The following is a 7,247-nucleotide window of genomic DNA, read 5'->3' on the forward strand; positions in this document are numbered from 1 at the left end:
TGTCACAAAGTTAATAATAATATATGCATACAAACACATGGAGAAGGATGGGGCTCATGTCCCGTCCTAAGGGAAGGTATATGAGCGGGGTTATCAGCGGCTTTACCCTAGGCAAGGGATTACGAATAATCATGTGTGGTTAAGTTCTAATCCCTACTGACAAGAGGTCCCCAGATTGAGACTTCATCCTCCCTCTTAGAGGTCCAGACAAAGCTCGCACTAAATGGAGTGGTTCACGGGTTCCCACATGCCCTACCATATGGGAACTGGAACTATTACACTTTTTTCTAATCATCAAGGGAAAAACTCGAGTATAGGGCTATGAGAGTGTGTGAGTTTATCATTTTCAGCCTATACCCTCTACCCCACATTCATTCATCCATTATTCAGAATTAAACACACGCTTTATTCACACAAGTCATGGAAACTAGTGGTGACATGCTTATCATCTCATGCTGGATCAAGGTATTCACAATTAATTGCATTCTTATTCAATCAATAATGAAAACACAAGCAAAGCCAAGCATGCATTCATTCAATTATACTTGTTGTGGTTATTTGCGAAGTACCTGCAAACAAACATATGGACAATATGTACAGAACATGGAAGGAGTAATCAAGAAGGCTTATTAGATTTGAGATTGGGATAATTCTCAATTAATTACTGGCTTGACTCTCAAGTATCCCCAATAGAGTCGCCAAGCTATCGTGACGTCCTAGAACTGCCAGAAACCATCTTAAGACGGGTGCGGCTGTGAATTAGGAAAAATGGATGTGAATTTTGAAAAAAAAAAATTTTGTGGAAAAACAATGTGTGATGGAGTTACCACTAACCTTTGGAAGTGTGGTTAGAACACTTGATTACTACCCCGTTAGGGGTAGAATCGATCTGCGGCACTAGAGTTAGGCTCAAGAGTACAGTTACACGAGGGGAAGGTATTAGCACCCCCTACACGGCTGTTCTTACGAACGGTACCAGATTAATCGAAAATTATCCCCAAAAATAATTTAAATAAACCTTTCAAAATTACTCCAACCCAAAAATTAAATAAAATGCACAAAATAGATACTGTATAGGTATTCCCTCATAACCAGGGCAATCCAATACTCTGAAGAGTCCATGCCCTTTATTGCAATCATTGGGATGGAAAATTGAGAAAATAGTTAACAAAAATACATTCTCGGGGTTTTGAAATCTTTATAAAATTTTCTAAGTCAAAAGTAATATTCTAAGAGATTTTTGGAATTTGTTTGAGATGGAAATGATTTTCTCGGTCTAAAAAATGTAGTTTTTTTTCTTCTAAGTGTGAAAACATTTTTTTTGTGATTTTTCAATATTTCTCCCAAACTTTAAAATAACATAAATAAAATTAAGACAAAAACTATGGAAAATCAAAGCTTGAAAGTATTTTTGGAGTTTTTAGAATTTTTTCTAGGAATTTTGTTTTATTGTAGAAAACGACTTGAAATTAAAAAAAAAAAAAATTTGGAATTTTTGTGAATTTTATACATTTAAGAAGAATATTAAAAATAAAAGAAATGAAAAATCGATGAAATCCAGTTCAGGGGGGGCAGACTGGTCTAACTTTGACCGGTTTAGAGAAAATCGATTTAAGGCCTAGTCAGGGCCAAAATAATTTTAGATTTTTCTGAATTTTTTATAATTTTCTAGGTGCAAAAAATATTTACCTAACTTTAGAATATGTTTTTTTTGGATTTTTTGTATTTTAATGTGATTTTTGACATGGGAATTATTTCAAACAATGAAAACTAACTTAAAGCATTTTTTAGAAATTTTCCCCAATTTTCCAAAATTTTTAGTGATTTTCCTAAATTTTTATGATTTTTTTTTAATTTTAAATATATTATTCAAAATATATATTAAAGTTAAAAGAAAATGAGAAGAACTGGTGTAATCCGGTTTAGGGAGGTGGACTAGTTAAACTTTGACCGGTCCAAGGGATACCGGTTTAAGGTCCGGGTCATAACCGTACATGTCGCACGACGAGTAGGGAGGGCATGCAGATGAGGATTGATAAAATGCATGATCTTAAGTGTGCAGGGCGTGGAGATTTGACAACCAAGGAGGGGTAATGTATGTGTATTCAATGCAAGCAGACGAGATGGCCACGTGCTGCGTGGCATGCGAGGAAGCATTAACGTGGGGAACAATGGCTGCAAGTATTAAATGCTCACTGACACCCATGGATCCTGGGCCATTGATGCAAGGGGGATCAAACAGCGGGGGATGGAGCTCATCGGTGTTGCTGACGTTAACCAAATCAGAGCCGTTTAGGGTGCGCAAGAATCCAACGGTCCTCTGCGAGCCGCTGCTAGTGCTGACGTAGAGGGGACAGGTGCCACGCGTCTTGCTGTGAACGGGAGCATACATGTAGACATTTATGGAGAAAGCTGGCAGCATTAATGGGGCTTTATAACATGAGGAGATCTAGGCTGTTAGTGGAGCGCGTGATGGATGGTTCGGATTTTCCCGAAGATCTTTCCAATATGATGGATGAAAGAAAGGCATGTGTAGACATCGTGCAGTTTTGTGACTTCTCATATTTAAACCCAAAAAAAAAATGGTCTTACCATTTTCCACTTTTCATTTTTTCGTAACGGCTCTCTCTTGTCTCTTCCTTTCCCCTATCTCTTTAGATGAAACCCTAGGGTCTCTGAGATGCAACTCAGTGAACCAATGCCTTAGTCTCTCCTATGCCTCTTATCTCTCTTCTCTCATTTTCTCACCTTCTCTCTACTCACCCTCTGTTCTTCCTCAAATATTCTTGGAAACACTAAGGTCTCTGATATCACCTTTGTGCAACTCACTTTATCCTTTCTACTAACCAGAAGACCCTAAGAACTGTTGAAACCCTACTCACACTTTCCTCTATCCTCCCCTGTTTTCCTTTCTCTAATTTTTGAAACCCTAGGGTTTCAGATTATAGCTTGAACCTATTTTCTCACTCTCTTCTCTCCTTTCTTTTTCTCGGGTTTTGATCTCGTTACCTACTATGGAGATGCACCCTTAAGACCCATGAAGTGATTGTGCAATTCCCGAATTCTTATGGTTTCAATATGAAATTTGTCATTGTGATCCAGGAGAGGTCGAATCAGGGCGTACACAAAAAGATAAGTGCCTTTTCCCACCCCTAGTGTTATTATTTTTGTTAAATTTTTGCTTGTCAAGTCTAAAAATTCATGATGATGATGTTGTTAGCTTGCATGTGGCTGTTAAGGTTAGAGTTAGGGTTCAATTTCTGGGTTAGTTAAAAAAACGAGTGAACTCGTCTCTGACAAGGTGAGTAGGGGGCTCGAGTTGACTCGTGCGAGTCAACCTGAAGGATGTGTGCAAAATTGGGAGATCCTAAGTGGGTCACATGATCTCAAGCACGTGCGAATTAACACATGTGGGTTGAGTGGTGATTCACAAAAATGGGCCCAGCCTAAAAATTTTTTAAAATAGCAGGGCCCACTTTTCATTTTAAAATTGAGCAGGCCCAATTTGAATTTTAAAATCAAGCCGAATTTAAACTTTATAAACAATCTTAGTATGAATTTAAAAAAAAAAAAAAAAAAACGGCAGGCCCAATTTGAATTTTAAAATCAAACCCAATTTAAACTTTAAAAACAGGCCCAGTATGGGTTCTAAAGAAACGACAGGCCCAATTTGAATTCTAAAATCAAGCCCAACTTGAACTTTAAAAATGAGCCCAGTATGATTTTTAAAGAAACGGGCCTAGGGATTTTTTTAAAACTGGTCCAAGGATTTAAAGCTTTCAAATGGGCTATAAAAGCATTCAGGAAATGAATGGGTCTCAAGTCTACAAATGGTGGGCTCGGGTCTAACTCCAAATATAGGTGGGCTTGCCTTGGGTTCAAAGCATCCAAATCCTGAGTTCCGATTTGGGTTCAGGCTTGAAGAGGGGTAATTTTGGGTTAGATCAATCTCAGGTTCACACTTAGACCTGAGAAATGGGGAACACCTGCATTCACACACCTATTTCACAATAACCATACAATTCAATTCAAGAAGCAAAGTTTTCAAATCGTTAACCCTCTCTTTCCTCCTCTTGTCTTCTTTTCCAGCTCCATGTGTGTCTGTACTCTGAATTCCTCTCCCTCTACTTTCTATGCTCTAAATGCTTCATAGTTTTATCCTCTGCTTCCTACACTAAGAAGTGCGGGGTTCTTATCTGCTGTTGACTCAACAGAACCTTCCCCCTTCTCTCTTTTTTGCCCGGTTTACTCCCTATGCCAATAGAACTTTTCTACTCTTTCTTGCTTTCTCTTATCTCTCAATTTTGTAGAGTAATTCTATGCTCTATGAGGTATGTCGCTACAGTTCCAGGACTCCCTATTTCTTGGGAGTCCAAGGTGGCCTTTGGCGCCAATTTCTTTCCAACGTGGTCGTTCCCCTACGCAATTCCTCTTCTAAAAAACTGTGTTAGGGAATATTTCTCTTTTGATCTCATGCGTGTGATTTCCCCTCTTTGCTTTTGTGAATTTCTAATCTCCATTCCCTTTGTGCGCACATGGATTGTTCAGGTGGTAGCCTAGGACCTGTGGGCTTTTTGGAGTTCTTCTAGGCGGCCTTCGAGGATATGAGAGCATGGAATCCTGGTTTATTTCATTTTGGAATTTTATTTTGGTTTGCTAACTAACTCACTATTCTCTCTCTTCTATGCGTAGGTGGAGGTCCAGGTGGCCGCTTGGGATTTGCAGGATTTTCAGGGCTCTTCTATGTGGTAGCTCAGGAATAGAGGACTCAGCACTTGCTTTTTTTGCTTTTTCTATGTTTTATATCTTTTGTTTATTCTTTATTTTTCTGTATTTGGCATGCTGATGTATGTACCCCTGTATTTCTTTGTATTGTAACATTTTATCATCCTGCAACTTCCTTTGGGAATGTTTAAATTCCTATATCTTCAGGTGCACACACGTACACGTACACGTACACTCTATGATGATGTACCCTTTCCTAGGTCACAAATCCCATTTGATCAATTTTGACTAAAGAAAATGACCACTCTTGACTAAATAATTGACCAAATTTGACCAAATCAGTTGACCAATTTTGGACACCAACAAAATGATGAATATGACTTTAATAACCCAAAAGGACCTGTCCTAAAATTGAGACCCAATTTCAAAGCAAGTTAAGATTTTAAAAGCTTCAAGCCCAACTTTGAAAACTCTCAGACTCATGGAAACATAAAGGACTCAATTAACTGAATCAGTTCTTAGTGTTTGAAATTGAAATTAAAACTCAGAGGAGAAGACCTATACTAGTTTATGAAAAACAATGACTAAAATCAAAGGACCAACATTAGATCTAACATGAGGACTCCAAATTGATCTTTTTTGAGTTTTTGATAGTTAAATTTGTGGACTTAGTATGAAGGAATATTTTTTTTAAAAAAAAAATTGAAGGACCATTTTTCTAAGGACTCAGAACTTTTTTTTTTTTTTTTTTTTTGGGTTTTGGAAACTAAAATCAAGACTTTAAAGAAAAGGACTTCAACTTATTTCGAAGAACGAAGACTCTAAAATCAAGGGACCCTAAAGCCCAATCTTCAATGAATTTGGAAACTACAGGGTTCGACAACGAGAAAAAGGGTTTTGAAATCTGCTAAGTTAGACGTACTTAAATTTCGGACTCCTACGGTTGAAACCCTAATACATAAAGGAAGTCGACTTTGAATCTAGCGGGCCCTAGATGCGAATGAAGATTAATTTTGCAACTAAAAGAATTAAAATTACCATAAACGAATCCTAAGAATTGGCTTAAAAAACCTAAGACTTGGACTGGACACTTACAAGACTCAACTCTAAACCATACTTTTGACTTTTAAGAGACTTGGCTAAAATTAGAAGGACTTGATGGGAGGATTTGGGTCTTAATTCCCAAAACTCGGGATCAATCGAGGCTCAAAGTCAACTCATGTTTCGTTGAATTTCCTTGAGATAGCCTGGTTAAAATTAGGGTGTCGACAAATGATTTTATGGCAAGCTTCCTTCTTATTTCCATCTGTGAGTTTTTGGGTGTCTTGCATGTGCTACTAATGTGCACGTTCCCCATAAATTCGCTCCTTGAGCCAAACATTGTATTTTTCTTGGCTATCTAGTCGGACAAAAAGCTGAAAAGCTCTATGACCTTGCCACCCATCAAATCTTCACTAGCATTGATGTTGTTTTTTATGAAACTATTTTTCCTTATGAGTCTATTCCATCCATTTCCTCAAATTCATCCCCTGTGATTCCTATTTTTGTTTCAGATCCTTCCCCACTAGTCCAACAACCCTCACCAGTGGAACCAATTTCTCCTGTCCAACAACCCTCACCACCAAATCTAGTTTCTCATCAACCATCATCTGCTAGTCCTCCTCCTGAGCCAATTTTATGTCATTCTCAACGACGTCGTCACCCTCCCACAACTTTGCATGACTATGTCTGCAACCAAGTGGCATCTCCCAACCATTTACCGCCTTTGTTATCAGGTCCATAAAATGGCACACGATATCCCCTTAGAAATTGTGTTTCTTATCATCGTTACTCACCACATCATTGCTCCTTTACTACTGTTTTCAATCAAGATATTGAGTACATCTTATATTGTATTAGTTGTATATTATTTAGTTGCATTTTATACTTAGACTACTTAGAATATATTAGCGTGATTGTAGGAAATCTCTTATATAAAGGTACATCTCCTAATTCAATTGAAAATTATTCAAAGGCAAATATTATTTTCTTTCTTTTACACAAATGTCTTCCCATCAAATAATTGTATTGCCGAACTCTAATTATAGGCTCTTTGGACTTAAAATCAGCTTAGCAAAAAATAAATAAATAGAAATTGAGTAGTCTAACCACATGTAGGATAAAAACAAGTCTAAAATAACCTCTTTAAACCACTTATCATGTGATACTCTACTGATCACCATCTTAGTTAATACAATTGAGCCAATCATTAGTATACGTGCATCAACATTATTTAGTATAAGCAAATTATCTCTATAAATCGTACAATTTATTATTTTTTTTTAAATAATTACAAGGCCAATAGAGTAATTGCCACATAAAATGAGATATCACATTAATTGAAAATTTTTCTTATGATCAAAATAAAAACACGAACAGATTTAACCACTGAACTTTAATTACTTTAGAATAGAAATTCTTTCCAAATTATGAGTCCCTTTGGGAGGCTGAGCGTCAAGGTCAACTTTTAATCTCCTTTAACT

The sequence above is a fragment of the Malania oleifera genome, chromosome 1 (assembly GCF_029873635.1).
Source record: "Malania oleifera isolate guangnan ecotype guangnan chromosome 1, ASM2987363v1, whole genome shotgun sequence".
NCBI lineage: Eukaryota > Viridiplantae > Streptophyta > Magnoliopsida > Santalales > Ximeniaceae > Malania > Malania oleifera.